At 35.8% G+C, this 20,659-nt stretch overlaps 1 pseudogene; it reads right to left on the minus strand.

Moving 5' to 3' along the window:
* Nucleotides 1-10,126: 10,126 nt before the first annotated feature.
* LOC122747192 lies at nt 10,127-10,821 on the minus strand (annotated as a pseudogene).
* Nucleotides 10,822-20,659: the final 9,838 nt, after the last annotated feature.

Consider the following 20,659-nt stretch of genomic DNA (forward strand, 5'->3'; position numbering starts at 1 on the left):
ATTTTTGTTAGTTATGTCTAGAAATGCTGATGATTTATGTGGGTTTATTTTATATCCTGTAACTTTGCTAAAGTTGTTAATTGTTTCAAGCAGTTTTTTAGTTGTATGATTTATGTTTTAAAGAATAGCCTTGAAAAGGGAGCTTTACCCAAAAATAAGAAAATTCTCAATTGAATTTAGGAATCTATGAAATTTGAATAGTCAAAAAAATTTTGAATATGAGGGGAGGTAGGATGTGGTTTCATTACCCCAATTAAACCATAATTATATAGGATATTCTCTCCTATATCTATATCCTAAATTCAGAACCTGTAGACAAGCATTTTATGTGTATCTGGATGGGCTTTTTCAACTTAGTTTGGAAGTCCTTTGAGGATTTGGAAATTTTATGAGTTAATCTTATTCTTTCACCTTCTTCCCAAGTGCTAAAAGCCATAACCATAAAAATGGAAAACTGTTATTTATATAATTCAAAGTTAATTCTGTGTATGACTTTCAAAACTTTAACAAAGTCTTTAGGTTTTCATAGAAAATGAACAGGATGTTGTTCTATCTCAGTAACCTGTTTCTGTAAAGTCATTCCTACCAATTGCAGAAGGATCAGTCAGGAAACTCTCATCACGAATGACAACATGCTCAGTGTAAATAAATTGATGAAGCACAATAAATTAGTAAGGTTCTTCATATTTCATCATTTGCTATGTAAATGCAGTGATAACTTCAAAGTTAATACACACACAGATCATTATTTAAATGTAATGTGTCAATCAAAATGACTGATTGTAGGTCAAAGCAATGTTTTATCAGTATTTCATTACTGTAGTGCAGTCCTGATGTAGCTAAATTATAGATACTATATATTATAATTGCTAAACTCCCCAAAAGGCGAGAGATGGTTTATAGTCTATAGAAAAGAATATGACTTGATTAGCAGCAAGGAGAATAAGGGTAGAATCATAGAATCATTTTATGCATAAAGCTGTGCATATCCTGTCTGGGGACTATTACCTGAGGTGGTCAGTTCTAAAATAGCCCAGTCCCTTGCTTCTGTTCTGCCATTGTCTGACTTAATAAAATCCAAATTCTCTGTCATTGTGTCAATTCTTCCTCAGCAGTCTGCTAAGAATATAAGAATATCCTGTTCTCATCTACCTTATAGAGACAGTATAAGAAATATTATGATGACGAATTCTCTGAAATGCTTTGTAATGCTTTTCATTATCACAGTTTATTTTTAATGACAATTTGAAGTAGCCTCTGGGAGAATATAGAAAATATAATATCAACTCAAACTCATCACCTGCCTTATCTACCTAAATCTTTAAATTCATTAAAATCAGACTTTTATTAAGCACAAAGTTAAAGCAAAGCATGCTAGGAAGAAATCACTTTCCCATATCCCCATATGTAATACATGAGTGCAGAAAATCTATGGTAGTTCTTAGGCTCTGAGAATTTTTAGACAAAAGATATGCTAGGAGTAATATAGATCAACCCCCCTTTTTTAGGTGTGGAAAATATGCCTTTGTCCTGAGGCTTTCACAAAGATCCAAGGAGGTCAGTAATAAAAAAAGTGAAATAGATATTTATCATACATTTTAACTCAAATGAAGGAAGGCACTAAATTTCACATCAAATATTCAATCAACATTTATGAATTTACTACTGTATACCAGTCACCGTGCTAGATCCTAGGGACACCAAGACTAAAAATAAAATAGTCCAAGATTTCAAGGAGTTTGCATCCTATGAGGAAAGAACATCTCCACATATAAGTATTTACAAAGCAAGTATGAATTAATAATTGAGGCAAGACACTAGCTCACATGGGAATAAGGAAAAATCTCATATAAAAGGCAGCACTTGAGCTGAGATTTAAACAAACACAGCAATCCTAAAATGCAAGGTTGACAAAGGGATGCCTTCCAGAAATGGGAAACAGAATAAGCAAAGGAACAGATTATACATACTACATTACACATTATTACAGATACACATTAAAGAAAACTAATTGACATTATTAAAAATAGTAGCTCATATGTAGTTAAAGTTTAAATCCTGCAAAGCACATTCCTCAACATAAAACCGTGATGTGTACAGTTTAAATATAATCATCATAATTTTACAAATGAAGAAACAGACCATCATCAAAATTTTTCAGTTTTCATTTGCTAGTATCACATAAGTCATCCAGGGCCATCTCCAGTCATCCTGATATATGGCTTGCCACTGGACCCAAGACCTGCCTTCTGATCATTTCACAAAAGGATTATCAACCTTAGGATACGTCATTCTTTTTTTATAATTTTTTTTTGCAGGCAATACGGGGTTAAGTGACTTGCCCAGGGTCACACAGCTAGTAAGTGTCAAGTGTCTGAGGCCGGATTTGAACTCAGCTACTCCTGAATCCAGGGCTGGTGCTTTAACCACTGCGCCATCTAGCTGCCCCTCCATTCTTTTTTTTTCTTTTTTTTTTTGGTGAGGGAATTGGGGTTAAGTGACTTGCCCAGGGTCACACAGCTAGTAAGTGTTAAGTGTCTGAGGCCGGATTTGAACTCAGGTACTCCTGACTCCAGGGCCGGTGCTTTATTCACTGTGCCACCTAGCTGCCCCCAATGAGACTATTTTTAATAGATTTCTTAGTAGGCAATAAAGAAATTATTCCTCTGGATGGAACAAGCTAGATTTGAGATTTTTAATTAGTTCAAGTCATTGAGTTTGAGAAAATAATGAAAAGAGAAATCGAGTCACAACCTCCTATCTCAATGCTTTTTTTGTGTGATTTCCTCCTGATGTTTAACAGTGCTTTACTCTGTTTTGAGAAGCAGATTTACAAAGTGTTTATTTTCTATCTTTAAAACCCAAAACACATGTAACTAAGTCTTCTGTGTGAACATCTGAAACCCATCAACACTTGTCATCTGAAGTCCAGTCAAAAAGCAAATTAAGAGGGGCAGCTAGCTAGGTGGCACAGTGGATAAAGCACCAGCCCTGGATTCAGGAGAACCTGAGTTCAACTCCAGCCTCAGACACTTGATGCTTACTAGCTGTGTGACCCTGGGCAAGTCACTTAGCCCTCATTGCCCCACCAAGAAAAAAAAAGTCCATCACCAATCCACATCAGCAAATTATTAGATTGTGCTGAGTTCAGAATTCAGAATAGTCCCTGTTTCTTTCAATAATATAATTTTTAGAAGCACACATTCAAAAATGACAATAATTTTATTCATCTCTCCTTCTTAGTATGTAAAGCCATATATATATATATGTATATATATATATATATTTTTTTTTTTTCATAATGTTATCCTTGTGTCTGGAAATAATAGACATTGAGAATAGATAATGATGTGACAGGTGATAGTGGGAACCTTGAAATGCCTTGCTTAATGGTAATTCTTCCCCTTTGTTTCCTAATGCTTTCCACTCTGACTAGCTCAGAGGGGAATAAGTAACATTTCAGAGTCTATAGTTCCCTTGTTTCCCCCCAGCATGATCTGGCTCCCTTATATCTACTGCTTGAACCCATGTTCAAAAAGTATCTCACGGGGCCACTAGGTGGCACAGTGGATAAAGCACCAGCCCTGGATTCAAGAGTACCTGAGTTCAAATCCAGCCTCAGATACTTGACATTTACTAGCTGTGTGACCCTGGGCAAGTCACTTAACCCCCATTGCCCTGCAAAAAAAAAAAAAAAGTATCTCACACTTCAAAACTTGGCATAACTTGAATTACACTTTTTAAAAATAACTGACCAAAAAACGGGTCAGACACTATCATAATTATTTGACCTGAGATGAAAAAGTCCATCTGAGGAAAGGGGAAAGGGACCCACATGTACAAAAATATTTATAGCTGCTCTTTACGTGGTGGCAAGGAACTGGAAGTTGAGGGGGTGCCCATCAATTGGGAAATGGCTGGACAAGTTGTGGTATATGAATACAATGGAATACTATTGTGCTGTAAGAAATGATGAGCAGGAGGAGTTCAGAGAAACCTGGAGGGTCTTGCATGAGCTGATGATGAGTGAGATGAGCAGAACCAGAAGAACATTGTACACAGTATCATCAACATTGAGTGTTGATCTACTGTGATGGACTATATTCTTCTCACCAATGCAATGGCACAGAAGAGTTCCAGGGAACTTGTGATGGAAGAGGATATCCAAATCCAAGAAAAAAAAAAAAAGAACTGTGGAGTATAGATGCTGAATGAACCGTACTATTTCTTTTGGTTTTGATGCTGTTGTTTTTTTTTTTCTATTTTGAGGTTTTTCCTCATTGCTCTGATTTTTCTCTTATAACATGACTAATGCAGAAATATGTTTAATGTTATTATGTGTGTATATATATATATATATATATATATATATATATATATATATAAAACCTATATCAGATTACCTGCTGTCTAGGGGAGGGGAAAGGGAGGGGAGGGAGGGAGAAAAATCTGAAATTGTAAAGCTTGTATAAACAAAAGTTGAGAACTATCTTTACATGTAATGGAAAAAAAATTAAATACTTTATTAATTTAAAAAGAAAAGAAAAGAAAAAGTCCATCTGAAAACAGAAGTGGTTTGAACTAGATTGTCAGCATCTTTCCAAATATTAAATCTTATTATTCCAACTTCATTGAAGCCATTAATCTTCCAGATCTTCAAATCATATATATATATATATATATATATATATATATATATATATACATATACATATACATCTATATCCACTTATGTAATTCATATGTATATACTATAAATATTGGATATGTAAATCAATAAATCAAGAATTTCATTGGCTTGGGTCATGACTCCTCTAACACATATCACAACTCCTTTATAAATTAAGTCAACTCTGTTTGTGTGCCAGGCTGTGTTAAAAGTTGGAGATACAAAGAAAGGCAAAAGACAGTTGTGTTCTCAAATAGCTCCCAGTATAATTGGGGAGATGATATACAAAGAATTATATACAAATATGAAATACACAGAACAAGTTGCAAATAAGGTCAGATGGAATGCATTAGCATTTAAGGGGATCAGAAAGGATTTTTGCAGAAGATGGCTAATTAGCTAAGACTGGAAGGAAGCCAGGAAGCAAAGATGTGGAAAGAGAGAATTAAAGAAATGGGAGATAGTCAGTGAAAATGTACAGATCTGGAAGATGATGGTGTCTGGTTCAAGGTACAGGAAATAGCATAGTGCCACTTGATTATAGATTATGTCAAGGTGTTAAGGTATAAGAAGACATAAAAGGTAGGAAAAGTCCATGGTATTAATGGTGTTAAAAGCCAAAAAATTTTATATTTGATGCCAGAGGTAACAGGAGAGCCACTGGAGTTTACTAGATGGGGGCGGGGTGTCGGTGAATGATATGAATAGACCTACACATTGGAAAGATCAATTTGATAGCTCATTGGAGGCTGGACTGAAGTAGGGAAAGAAAGGAGAAAAAGAAACTAATCAGAAGGGAATATCTGTAAGCAGTAGGGTAGCAGCTAGTAAACAGGGAGAGAATGAAGATGAATGAAAGAGAAGAGATGTTAGTACAATCTTCAGAAGAAGAGTGGATGGAATGTGGATCACTTGTTCACATAATCACGATTTCCTTGATGAGGTGAGAATTCATCATGTTAGGCAGGGAGAGAGAGTATATAATGTTGGTAGGCATATAAGTATTTTGAAATGAGATGGGGAAGAGAGGGAGCTCTTAAGGAATTGCGTCATTTTTTTCAATGAAACATGAGGCAAAGTTTTTACCTGGGCAGGTGGATGGAAGAAGAGTCATGGAAGATTTGAGAAGGGAGGAAATTATTTGGAAAAGGAGCTGTGTTGAGTGGGATAGTGAATTGATTAAAGAGGTATAAATAGATTACTTGCCGCAAAGACAGCCCATTTGAAATAACAAAAATTTGCAGTGGAGTCAGTCAACGTGATTTCACTATTTTCTCTAGTTTTATTTATCATCATGAGAATAGGACTTGAAGGCACTCAGAGTAATTCAACTCTGGAACATGACGGGGGAATATTGGTGGGGTAAAGGACTCTAAAGAAAAAGATAGAGAGGAATTGAACTGGTTGGTTCACCATAGGGTCAAGATGCAGAAGGGAAGACGGTATAGCCAGTAACTGAGGTGTTTGCCTTGGAAAGAACTGAAGGATGTGGAGATAGAATATCAAGCACAGGCAGGACAAAGAGTGTGTTAAAGAACTCAAGTCAGAAAAAATAAAAGTGAATCAATACTTCTTATCATATTATAATTATTCAAGTATTGTAACCATATATAATAAATATCCTAACAAAAATGTGCTAAATAGGAATTAATCTGTTTTATATTTTAAAAAATATATTAGTTCAAATAAAATTCATATAAATTGAGCAGGATCATATGTAATCTACTAGCAAATCATGTCTTCATAGTCTTACTGCAAAATAATTTATATATTTCCATTATCTTTTTAGTATTTCTCCTTGTATTTCATTAATTCTATAAAGTCTACACTTTTTTTTTTTAGTGAGGCAATTGGGGTTAAGTGACTTGCCCAGGGTCACAGAGCTACTAAGTGTTAAGTGTCTGAGGCCAGATTTGAACTCAGGTACTCCTGACTCCAGGGCCAGTGCTCTATCCACTGTGCCATCTAGCTGCCCCAAGTCTACACTTTTTAAGAATATATCTTGTATTTTTACTGAAGCTATTGTTTGTCTGAATTCATTTTGTTTTACTGATTTTGGGGGATTTTGGAAGTAAATTGTCATGCCTCCTGCAAAAAGGAATAGTTATGTTTCATTTTTGCCAATGTGTATGTCTTTAATATATGTTTCTCTTCTCCTGTTTCTATAGCTCACATTTCTATACCTGTGCCAATAAGGAAGAAAAAAAGAATCCTTGCTTTTCTCTTGTATTTATTGGGAAAAACTTCAGTATTTCTCCATTAAAGATAATGCTAGATTTTCCTCAGACACTTTACACTTACTAGCTGTGTGACCCTAGGCAAGTCATTTAATCCCCATGGCCCCACAAAAAAAAAATAATAATAATGCTAGATTTTATTATTGCTATATATTATACATTATATATTAGTGACCATTCCGTCAATCATTTTGTATCTTAGTTTTTATATTATTATTATAAAAATGTGTTGTATTTTGTCCAAGGTTTTGTGTTAAGATTATTGGAATTAGGCTGACTTATTGGGAGGGGCCACACCTGGCCTGCCCTGAAGTAACATATACTACTGATGTCAGAAGGAGAAAACTTCTCTGCATAGGCAGTTTTTGAAGGACCTCCCCTTTTTGGGGAGGAAGATTAAACGCTCGCTGAGGGGGAGTCTGAGTCTCTTCAGGAGTTTTCCTTCTTTCTGGTGGTGTAAGCAGTAGGAGTAGACACTCCAGATGGTGAGTTAACATACAAATTAACTTAACTGGAAGCAAGTTGGGTATTGTATAGATTTAGGTTAGAGCTAGGAGGATTATCTGTATTTCTTTTTTCCCTATTCCCTTATCTTTGATTTTTATTAGTTTCACTTTTGCTGTTTATTTTATTCCCAATTAATAAAATCTGATCCCTCCGTGGAAAAGAGGCTGTAAGGTTCCTTTCTTATTGGCCTGGGAGAAATATCTAAAAAGGCAGTTCGGAGGGGAGGGAGCTTCTGAAATAGAGGTCCCTCATTATTTCTGGGACCCCAATATTATGGTGAGCCACTCAATTAATTCTACAGATAACAAATTTGGCCCTCACAGTTTTTATTCCCATTTATTGATATAATCTTCTTGAAGGGAAACTGGATCATCTCAAAAATCAAATTCTATAGAAAAATTATTGCAATGAGGAAACAAAAAAGAGGAAAAGAGAAAAAATAAAGGGAAAAGGGAGAAAAAAAGGAAAGGAAGAAAGAAAAATAAAGAGAATCTTAAGAAATAAATCAATGTGCATATATAAAATATGTATATAAATTATTCAAATATGTATAATATGGGTATATATATAGAATTGATCACTAAAATTAAGTTTTTTATACCCTGCAATAAAAAGAAAAAGTACAGCTATGGAAAGATGAAAATAAAAGTGTGATATGACAGCTATGTGGCACAGTGAAAGAGTAATAGACATGAAATTTAAGAGGATCTGAGTTCAAATATGGCCTCAGACACTTAACTAGCTGTGCTAAGCAGAGCAAGTCACTCAGCCTTTGTTTGCCTCAGTTTCCTCATCTATGTAATGGAAATAATAATAATTCCTATCTCCTAGAGTTGTTAAGATTAAATGAAATACTAGTTAAGTGCTTATAATAGTGTTTGGTACATAGTAAGTGATACATAAATGTTACCTATTATATATGTTTTGTATCAATGGTATTAAGGACTCTCAAAGAAAGAATAAACTGGTTGATCAATAAAAAAGTGTTTGGATTTAATATGATTGATTTTGTAGCTGTTTTTAATGTCAAATCATCTTTACATGCATACTATAGCTATAATTTGCAAGTAATACATTTTTGAAAAGCAATGCTATTGTATTTTTGCCAAAATTGCATTTATAATCAGGATTTATTAGTGATATTATTCTCTAGTTTGTTTTGTTGGCTTTATCCTTACTTGGTAGACTCTTTCATATGTTAATTTTTGAAATGATTATTTTAGTGTCATCAATAGTTCTTTAAATGTTTAATAAAATCACTTCTAAATATGAATAATCCCACTTATTTCCAACTAGTAGAACCTTTATTCTTTATTCAATTTTATTTTCTAAAAATGATGTAAATTGTTTATTTTGTGTTTTGTATGTTTCACTACTTTGTATATGTAGGTAATTCATTTGTCAGCATAAAATTGCACAAGTTAGGGGCAGCTAGGTAGCACAGTGGATAGAGCACTAGCCCTGGAGTCAGGAGGACGTGAGTTCAAATCCAGCCTCAGACACTTAACACTTACTAGCTGTGTGACCCTTGGCAAGTCATTTAACCCCAATTGCTTCACTAAAAAATAAAAATAAAAATAAAAATAAAAAATTGCATGTTATATGTTCACTTAAAAAAATTTTGTGTATTTACATTGCTCATGTTTTATTTTGGTAATTTGATTCTCCCCATTTAGGCTTATTAATGGATCAGCACAAAGTTTAATCCTTTCTGTAGGTTATTTTTCCATTTTATCTGTTTTTACCTAACTTTTGTGAATTTTTCTTTTGCCCTTATTTTGGATTTTCTTTAATTTACTTTCTAATTTTCAAATGGAACATTTAATTCATTAATCTTCTCTTTTCATATGTTAATGTTTGTTTTCAATGATTTTTTATCTAAAGGGTGCATGTTGCAAAATAAGTATAATTCTCTTTTTAAAGATTTTTTTCCATTACAAAACAGAAGCATGTTTTATTTCAATCCTGTTGGGATGAAAAAAACACAAAATGAAGTATTCTTTACATACATGAAATCAAAACCACCTTGCAAGGAATAATACTCATCTTTTCCCTGCCTCCTATATGGGATCCAAGGCTGGTTGGGGAGGGAAAATGGGGCAAGAGTTAAGACACTATTGTCACAGTAACATGGCCAATGCACCAAAAGACAGGAGAGAAGACAACTTCCCAGGAAGCCCTGGGCTTCAGTGGCTTCCCCGGCAGGGGGGAGTGGAAAACCTTTGGCTCAGCAAGAGTAAAGTTGGCAGGAATCGGGGTTCCCCTCATGGGCCTCCTCTCCTTGTAGATGATGGGCCAAATGGAGCCAGGCGGCTCAGGCAGCACATGATGCCTTTGGCTTTCTCAACCCCTTTTCTTCCCCCAATTTGGATTCTGCACGGCACGCTTCCCTCTCTCCCTTCTAGAAGGTAGCAGAGTTAGCGAGTACACAGAATCCAACACTGGATCTGGGATAATGTCTAACCAACCTACAGTCTGCCAGTGGTGGCTATGTTGGGTCTGAAGAGGCAGAGGCCAACCAATGAGGCCAGCTCCCTTTGTGAAAGTCGGCCTTAAAGAGCCCTTATGTTGGCAAAGTTGCCTCGGAAACACTTTGTGAGCCTGGCCCCTGTGATTCTTTCACCCCGCCCCCCCACCAGCAACCTGCTGGATATTCGAAGCTATCTCAAATGGGAAGAACTCATCCCTCCCTCTCTAGGTTTGGGGGATATTATCAACCTACATTGGAAAGGAATATGGAGGGGCCCTTCACCTGTCTGTCATCCAGGAGAATCTTCTGAAGGATGAATGTGGCGACCGTTTTGGAAAGTTCACTTCCAGATTCCATAATGCGCTAACATAAAGGGATAATTTCTGTCGTCAATAAGAAGTTGATTACTTCTTGTTCATCTGTTTTGACCAGGGCCCCAGTAACTCCAAGGCTGGTGAGACGAAGATATTCAAAGGGACGAGTCTTGCTGACTGTGTGCAAAAAGGGATATTAGAAGAGGGGGATGTGGGCTGCAAGAAATGCTGACCTCGTTTCTGGGTGTGATGCTACATATTGCAGTAGTGCCAAAGCATTGCAAACTCTGTTAGATTGATGTGCAGGTGGATTGATAGATGGGTAAATATTTAAAATTTCCTGTAAGAGAGCTGCAATAGTACCAAAAGAGTGCCACAACATGGGGGCAAGGTCAGGAACAGATTCACAGATTCAAGCTTGAATCTGTTACTGACCTTGCCCCCATGTTGTGGCACTCTTTTGGTACTATTGCAGCTTTTTACTGAGCTCCAGGAGAGCATTTTCCCTCGTCTCCGGAATGGACAGCTCATTGATCCACTGATAGATCTTCTATCCACCTGAGCCAATGCTGTAGGCACAGGCGCGGCGGTCGCCGGGCTGTGCATCTTGGGAGCAGCTGCTACTCGCTTGCCGCTGCCGAGCGCCCTTGTTCCGCGTTCCTGCTTCAGCACCTCGGAGAAGCAGCGGCCATCCAAATTTTATCCTTCCTTCCCTCTCTCACTCACATTGCTCCTCTCTGAGGCAGTAAGCAATCAGATATAAGTTATACTCGTTCAGTTATGTAAAATATTACCATATTAGTCATTTGGTATAAGAAATTTAATAAAAGAAAAAATGAAAGAAATAAAGTGAAAAATAGCATACTTCAGTCTGTGTTGAATCAATATCAATTCTTTCTTTGGAAGTCTATAGAATGCTTCATCATTAGTCCTTTGGGATTGTCTTGGATCCTTTTTTTTGCTAAGAATAGTTAAATCATTCACACTTCTTCAACAAACCATATTACTGTCATGGTTCTGCTGACTTCACTATACATCAGTTAGTTCATATAGTCTTTCCAGGCCTTTCTGAAATTGTTCTGCTTTTCATTTCTTATAGGACAATAATATTCCATTACAATCATATACTGCAACTAGTTCAGTCATACCCTAATTGATGGGCACTCAGTTCTCTATTTATTTGATAAATGAGGCCTTTATAAGAGATATTTGTTTCGAAAATTCTGTCCCAGTTTTCTACTTTCCTTATAAATTTGGTTATATTGGTTTTGTTTGTGCCAAAGCTTTTTTTTTTTTATTTTTGTGTAATCAAATTAGTTATTTCACATTTTATATTACACTCTATTTCTTTTTGGTCCTAAATTCTTCAACTATGCATAAATATAGCAGATAAACTTTTCCATGCTCTCTTAATTTGCTTATGGTATCACCCTTTATGAGTAAATCATGTACCCATTTTGACCTTATGGTATATGGTATAAGATGTTGGTCTATACCGGTTTTGCCTTACAGTTTTCTAGGTTTCCCAGAAGTTTTTGTTAAATAATGAGATCGTTGTTTCTTTTCCAAAAACTTGTTTCTTTGAGTTTATCATATAATAGAATACTACAGTCATTTACTATATGTAATTTGTAACTATTCTATTGCACGGATCCACCTCTCTATTTCTTAGCTAGTACTACACTATTTTTTTTGTGTGTGAGGCAATTGGGGTTAAGTGACTTGCCTAGGGTCACACAGCTAGTAAGTGTTAAGTGTCTCAGGTCCTCCTGAATCCAGGGCCAGTGCTCTATCCACTGTGCCACCTAGCTGCCTCTGCAGTTAATTTCTTTTTCTTCTCTTATTGCTATAGCTAAAATTTCTATTACAATTTTTACAAATAGTGTTGATAAAGGGCATCCTTGCTTCACCCTTGATTGTACTGAGAAGACTTCCAGCTCATCCACATTCAAGATAATTCTTGCTGATGGTTTTAAATAAATATCACTTATTTTAATTATAATTCTCTTTAATGGAGTTATTAAATATGTTTATTTCTATGGTTTCTATTTTGGCATTTGTATTTAGAATGCCATTTTAAATTCTCCATTTGGGTCTGTATCTTTTGCATTTGTGTGCTATACTTTGTTTTGCTCTTTAAAGGATATTTTGCTATTTATACTTTTCATATATGTTTATAACTTATTTCTGTATTTTCCCATCACTTTTTAAAATTGTGACATCTTTGAGGAGAAATTATTTTATTTTTCATGTTATAATTTAGAAGATACCTTAAGTTTTTCATGTTTAATTTCTCTAATATTTTGTTTAGTTTTCTATTTATTTTTCCTGTTTATTTTTTTTTTGTCTAGCCTTCAAAAAGGAATGTTCAAATTTACGACAGTTATTGTCTTGTTATCTGTAATTTTTTTCTAATTCAGTTGTTTTGCTTTTTGTAGTGAGGCTATATGTCTTTTCATGCTTAGGTTAATCTTTCAAAGTTGTTGAATGCCTGAGATTGCTTTTATTATATATTAATTTATCTGTTTATCTCTTTTGATATTATGGATTTTTATTTTTGCTTTGATAGAATGATTGCAACAGTTCCTTTTTTTTGATCCATCTAAAGCATAATAAATATCAAAATGCCTTTACTTTTTAAATGGATTATGTGGCTTCATGTTCTTATTCATTCTATGATTTTATTTTAATTAGAGCATTTAATTTATACCCATTTAAGATTAATATTTTAGGCTTCTCTCCGTTTTTTAGCTTTAAGTTGATTTTTTTTTCTTTTTTAAAGTTAGGCCTTTGGCCTATTTTGATTACACTACACTTTGATTCAAATTAATTATGAGAGGATCATTTCTGCTTAACTTTCCTCCAATTTACTCACTTTACCCAAAATTCCTTGACTTTATTCAAATGGCTATTTCTGAGCAAATAAGGGCAGAGCTAAGATGGCGGAGGAAAGGCTGTGACTTCCCCAATCTCCTGATAAATAATCCAAACACTCCATAAAAAATATCATAAGACAACTCCTGGAGCAGCCTAACACACATAAGAAAAGAGTGAGACTATTTCCTAGCCAAAGAAGGCAACTGGAATCACTTGCTGTTTGGGCTGAGAGAGAAGCCTAGCATGCAGGACCCAGCCTGGAACTGATTGTGCCTCCAGGGCCTGAGAGTTTTCAGTGCCAGTGGCTTCTTCTGAGGCTCTGCTCACAGACTAGTGGGGGGTTTGACAGTTGGCCAGGGTGAAGTGGCTGTGTGGCCACTGCTAGATTTGGGGCAGAGCATCCTGGTTTTGAACCAGTGGGCCAAATCAAGTGGTGGCAGCCCAGTGGGTGAGGGGCACAGGCACACCAAGCTTCCTGACCATAGAGAATCAGATTTCAATCAGACATCTGCTTCCATGTTCAGATGAGTAGGCAAAGAAAACAACAATAATAGACAGCTTCTTTGGGGGGAAGGGGGGGGGAGATAGACCAGACTATATCCTCAGAAGAAGTTAATAACAAAGTCAAAGCTCCAACATCCAAAATTTCCACGAAAAATATGAATTGGTCTCAGGTCGTGGAAGCACTCAAAAGGGACTTTGAAGAGAAAGTAGGAGAGATAGAAGGAAGATTTAGAGAGGTGGAGAAAAAAATGGAAAGGAAAATGAGAGCAATGCAGGAGATTCATGAGAAAAAAGTCAAGAGCATGAAAACCAAATGGAAAAGGAAATAAAAAAGCTCTCTAAAGAAAATAATCACCTAAGAATTAAGAGAGAACATATGGAAGCTAGTGACTTTATTAGAAACCAAGACACAGTAAAGCAAATCCAACTGAATAAAAAAAAAATAGAGAGCGGTATGAAATATCTTTTTGGAAAAATAGCTGACCTGGAAAATAGATCGAGGAGAGAATTTTAAAATCATTGGACTACCTGAAAACCATGACCAAAATAAGAACTTAGACACCATCTTTCAAGAAATTGTCAGGGAAAATTGCCCTGATATTCTAGAAGCAAGAGTTAAAAGAGAAATTGAAAGAATCTACCTATCACCTCCTGAGAGATCCCAAAATGAAAACTTCAGGAATATTATAACCAAATTCCAGAGATCACAGGTCAAGGAGAAAATATTCAAAGCAACTAGAAAAAAAGGAATTCAAATACTGTAGAGATACAGTAAGGATAAAACAGGATCTAGCAGCTTCTACATTAAAACCCTGGAGGGCATGGAATATGATATTCCTGGAGGGCAAAGGAAGTGGTGCTACAGGCAAAAATCACCTACCCAGCAAAACTGAGTATAATCTTTCATGGGGAAAAAAATGGGACTTCAATGAGAAAGAGGACTTCCAGGCATTCACGATGAAAAGAACTGAACTGAGTAGAAAATTTGATTTTCAAATACAAGACCCTAGAGAATCATAAAAAGGTAAACAGGAAAAAGAATTCATGAGGGATATTAAAAGATTAAACTTTTTCCATTCCAACATGGGAAGATAATACTTCTAAATTAAATGAACTTTTCTCAGTATTATGGAAGTTGAAAGGAAGATACTTAAACAGAGGGCAAAGGTATGAATTGAATATGAAGGGATTACATCTGTAAAGCATTTATTTTTTGTTTATCCTTGTATTTTGTGGGGCAGACAGGGTGGGGTGGCATATAACTGGGGCCGGATTTGGGCTCGGGGCTTCCTGAGTACAGGGCTGTTGCTTTTTCCACTGTGTCACCTAGCTGATCCATGATGACACCTTTAAAATAAAATTAGGGGTAAGAGGAATGTACTGGAAGAAAGGGAATGGGATAGGTGGACTGGGGAAAAGTAACTCACATAAAAGAAACAAGAGAAAGTTTATGGAGTGGAGGGGAAGATGGGGAAGGAATGGGGGAGGTAATGAACCTTACTGTCATCAGAACTGGCTCAAGGAGGGAATAACAAACACACCCAAGTGGGTATAGTAATATATTTTTCCCTGAGGGAAAGCAGGAGGGGAAGGAGATGTGGTGGGGAAGGGGGGGAGAGGTGAAGGAAGGAAGGGCAAATTGGGGGAGGGGGCAGTAAAAAGCAAAACACTTTCAAGGAAGGATAGGGTGAAGGAAGATAGAAAATAGAGTAAATATCAGGGGGAGGGAATAATATGGAGGGTAATAGAGTTAGCAATAGTAACTGTGAAAGAAATTATGAGCAGGATGATATCAGAAGGAAGTATGAAAAATGCAAGCCATCAACAGGAAGAACTGATGGTATCTGAATAGAGATTGAAGTATAATTTTATTTTTTAGCTCCTCTCTCTAAAGTTATTTTCCTATTTTTTTTCACAATCTGACTAATGTGAAGATATTTTGTATAACTGCACATGTATATTGAGTTGCTTGATTTCATCGGGAGGGTCAAGGAGGGAGGGAGGAAGAAAATTTAGAACACAAAGTTTTAAAAAACAATGTGAAAAGAATGATGAGCAGGAGTTCAGAGAAACCTAGAAGGAATTACATGAACTGATGCTGACTGGGAGAAGCAGATCTAGGAAAACATTGTACATAGTAACAGCAACATTGTGTGATGAACCATGGTGATAGACTTGACTCTTTTTAGCAGTGCAATGATCCAAAACAAAGAACTTCATGATAGAAAATATTCTCAACATCCAGAAAAAAGAACTGTGGATTATGAATGCAGATCGAACCATACTGTGTCTACTTTTGCGCTGCTTTTTTCCTTCTTTTTTGAGGTTTTTCCCTGGGCTCTGATTCTTCTTTCATAATATGACTAATGCAGAAATATATTTAATGTGATGGCACATATATAACCTATATCAGATTGCTTTCTGTCTTGGGGAGAAGGGAGGGAAGGGAGGGTAGGAGAAAAATATGGAACTAAAAATCTTATGAAAACAAATGTTGAAAACTATCATTATATGTAACTGGAAAATAATAAAAATGCTTTTATTAATTCAACAAAATCAAATAGCTATTTCTCTCTTTCATCTTTGATTTTTTCAACTCTTTTGACCCTTCTCTTTCCTGATTCAGTTACATTTAAGGTTCAAATCTTCTCTCTCTCTTTCCTTTCATCCTAATCTTTTAGTTTAACTAATATTCTTTATTTGTGTCATATTTCCAAGTTTTTATTTTGTCATTATGCTTACTTACCTTCTCTCTTATTCTGTTGTGAATGCTTTTCCCCTCTGTTTCATGTTCTATACCCTTACTAGTTACTTTCTTATTCTCTCTGCATCCCTAATGAGGGTAGCATTTCTGAAATTCCAAACATGAACCTATTAATCATTCCTTTTTTATAATTGGTTTAGCCCAGCCTCCTGTTTTTCTATTAGTATAGTTTACTCTAAGAAATATCCTTTTTTTTTTTTTGGTGAGGCAATTGGGGTTAAGTGACTTGCCCAGGGTCATACAGTTAGTAAGTGTCAAGTTTCTGAGGCCGGATTTGAACTCAGGTCTTCCTGACTCCAGAGCTCTATCCACTGTGCCACCTAGCTTCCCCAGAAATATCCATTTTTAAAGAAAGTATGTTAATATTGTTAAATATATTCTCTGTCCTGAGCCACGAAATCTAATCCCAACCTTTCTTTTCCCTGATAACTCACCTTTACTAAGTTTTTTATTTTAGTATTTACCTTATCCATCCTTATAACAGTTGCCCCTAGGGGTTAATACATTTCCTGTGGTGAGATGTGGTAATGGGAAGGTAATTCATTCTTGGAGAAGGTGCTTTGCTAATGCACACCTTTCCTTTCAATGTAACATATGATAGAATCCCTGTCTTTTGCCACAGATATATATTAACTCCCCTCTTCCTGGCCCTTGTATATGATCTCAAGTAATACCTTTTCAATTTGTCTCCTGTCTCAAGAATATTTTTTTTTAATTTCTAATCTCCATCTCTCTAATACTCCAGTCTTTCCATTAATTTATCCTTTTTTCCTACTACTGTCACACTTTCTTGAGATGAGAGAAATCATAATCACTATGTTATTCACTTATGGACTGGATGGAGGTGAATCTGTAGTTAAGCCTTATCATTTACCTTTTTTTCTTTTCATGAGATTATTTTCCCTTGGTATAATGTATCCAACAATGGCAGCTGGTGGCACAGTGGATAAAGCACCAGCCCTGGTTTCAGGACCTGAGTCTAAATCTGGCTTCAGACACTTGATACTTACTAGCTCTGTGACCTTGGACAACTCACTTAACCCTCATTGCCCCCAATATATATATATATATATATATATATATATATATATATATATATATATGAGTGTGTGTGTGTATGTGTATGTGTGTATATATGTATAGATAGATAGATAGAGATAGATAGATAGATATAATATATCCAACAAACATTACAGATTCACTTATATGAGATATCCCAAAGAATGTTGTCATCCTCTTCTTCCTTTCCTTATCATAATTCATATTCCTCTTAAACATTATCCACATAGGTCCTTTTTATCCTTGGTGATGACATTTTTTCTTAATATTTATGCACAGATCAGTCTCTCTTTAATAACCAAAAACTCAGTGATGACAACATTAATAGCTGGCCAATAAGTGCTCTTTGCTGTGATTTTCCATTGCCCTCTATTTTTTTATTCATTTGGATTTGCTTTATTGTATCTTGGTTTCTCATGAAGCCACTGGCTTCCATTTGTTCAATCCTAATTCTTAGGCAATTATTTTCATCAGAGAGCTTTTGTACCTCCTTTTCCATTTGGCTTTTCAAGTTGTTGACTTTTTTCTCATGTCTTTCCTGCATCACCCTCATTTCTCTTTCCATTTTTTCCTCTACCTCTCTAATTTTATCTTCAAAGTCTTTTTGAGCACCTCTATGTCCTGAGACCAATTTATATTTTTCTTGGAAGCTTTAGATATAGGGGCCCTAATGTTGACATCTTCCTCCGAGGGTGCCCCTTGCTCTTCCTTGTTACTGAAGAAACTTTCTATGGTCTTCACCTTTCTCTGTCGGCTCATCTTGCCTTTCTTTTACTTGACTTTTAGCTCCTTAAAATGGGGCACTGTTCAGCTAGATGGCGCAGTGGTTAAAGCACCGGCCCTGGATTCAGGAGTATACCTGAGTTCAAAATCCGGCCTCAGACACTTAACACTTACTAGCTGTGTGACCCTGGGCAAGTCACTTAACCCCCATTGCCCCGCAAAAAAACAACAAAAAAAACCAAAATGGGGCACTGTTTCCAGGCTGCAGTATCCCAAGCTTAAGAAGTCCCAGGTGGTATGATTTAAGGAGAATCAGATTCTTCACTCACCCGGCCTGTTTCCTGGTCCTAGATGACCCCAGACCAATTTGCCAATCAACCAGCTTTGTGTTGTGGTTGTTAGCTCTGATGAGCCTGTGCCCCTCCCGAGCCTGTGCCCCTCCCCCGCCTGGGCCACTTCTAGTTGAGCCTACCACCTGGTTCTCAGTAGGGGTGTAAATTCCAGGTTCTGCCTTAGCACCAGCATAGACCCCTGTAGTCACTCCCCTGCCCAGGGCTCAGCCCACTCACCAGACTGTGAGCTTAGTTCCAGATGACAGTGGTGCTTCGGCTGATTCAGAGGCTCTGGGGGTCTCCTTCTCTGGTGAGGACTTCCTGAGACTGGATCTGTGTCAGGGTGACTGTGGGGTTGGGCCCAACTCCTGTATCAGCACAGCAGCTCCCTCTTTCTGACCTTCCAAGACGTTCTTGGTTAGAAGATGATTTCAGCACATTCTTCTGTGAGTTTTGCTGCTCTGGGCATTTTCCTATGACCTTATTTGGATGATTTTTGGAGTGATCGTGTCATGAGTTCAGGAGCTCACTCTGCTGTGATTTTAGAGACCTGCAAAATATTAGTTAGTTTAGGTATCAATGTCCTGAGGAATTATAAGAAAATTTCTTTCCCATGAGAAGTATTGCTTTCTCTGGCAGAAAATTTTTTCTCAGAATATTAAAAAAAATTCAGTTGGTCAGTAAGCTTCATCAAGTCTCCCAACATTATACACCTTCACCAGTCTCAACTTTGTACTTCCTTATCCTATGTCATTTTGAACCAATCTCATTTGATTTTTCTTTATTTTCATAAGGTTATAAATAATTCAATTTTACTCAACTCAGATGTAGAGTTTGACTATGATATCCAGTTAGTGTGTTTATAGCTCGGCTATTCACTTGCACAAGGAATATTTTTTTTAATTAATCTAATAAGCTGAAATAATAACCCAGACCTCTGGGTTAATTCTTTGACATAACCTGTATACCCCAGCTGTGTTTCCAGTCCCCTTTTAACTTTGGCTTTTAAGAAATTTTCCCTTCTAGCTGGCTCTGCTCTGTTAGTGTGCTGTGTTATTCTGGTCTCCTTTGCTATGATAGGTTCCAAACTCCTGTCCTTTCCTTCAGATGTCTGAATAGCATCATTACCTACAACCTCTTATGAAGTGAGGAAGGGTTCCAGCTATCACTGTGTAAAGAAATTGGATAGGGATTCAAAGTAAAAGCCTTGTAAGGTTGCTTACATTCAATACAAACAACTCATGAAGTATACTAGAAGAGTAAGTACACTGATATTATTTCTTATTTTCATTTCCAATGTTTCCTTAACATTTTAGGGTTAGTTTTGAAATCTTTTAAATTCATAGTTACCTAACATATGAAACATTTTTTCTTCCCACAAATGTTGCATTTAAATAGATTTAAGGACTATATTTCCAAAATTTTCTTGTAGCACTGATATTTACTCTGAATTACTTTATAGGATCTCTGGATCACAAAATATTCAAGGCAATTTCAGAGACCAACTAATCTTATATGAATATGAACAAAAAAATCTTGACTCTAGCTTATCCAATAATTGCCCATTGCTTTATTTCAAAATTCCCAGTGAGGAGGAACCAACTTACTCCTAGGACAGTTCATTCCACTTCTTATAAAATGTCCTATATTCCTTTGAATTTCACAGATATATTGATCAATATAAATATGTTGATAGAGATAAAAAGATATACACATTCATATATGTGTATATGTGCATATATAATATATGTGTGTATATATAAAATACACATTTATATAATCATTTTTAGTGCAATTACATTCTTGTGCTACTTATTCAATACATCTAGTTTCTTTCTATTCTTTATTACAATGCTGCCATTAATTTATATAAACATAGCTTTTTTTAACTTAACATTTTGTTAGCTTTACCATATAACTACTTATTGCTTTCCTAAGTTTGATGAATTCATAGTATAATAGTGTACCCATTTTTCAAAGGTTGTACTAATATTGAATGTTATTAGTATTAATTATCTTTGCTAATTTAATGTGTATTAGGTTGTATTTGATTTGTATTTTTTGGCATTTTTCTAAGTATTGGAGAATTATCACTTTTCAATGTGATTATTGATAAAGTTTCTTGAATAGAGATTCAATGTAGAATTGACTCAGAAGTCATAAAGTCTTACACTTTTTTTCTTTTTCTTCCTTTCTTTATTTC

The sequence above is a fragment of the Dromiciops gliroides genome, chromosome 3 (genome assembly GCF_019393635.1).
Source record: "Dromiciops gliroides isolate mDroGli1 chromosome 3, mDroGli1.pri, whole genome shotgun sequence".
Lineage (NCBI taxonomy): Eukaryota > Metazoa > Chordata > Mammalia > Microbiotheria > Microbiotheriidae > Dromiciops > Dromiciops gliroides.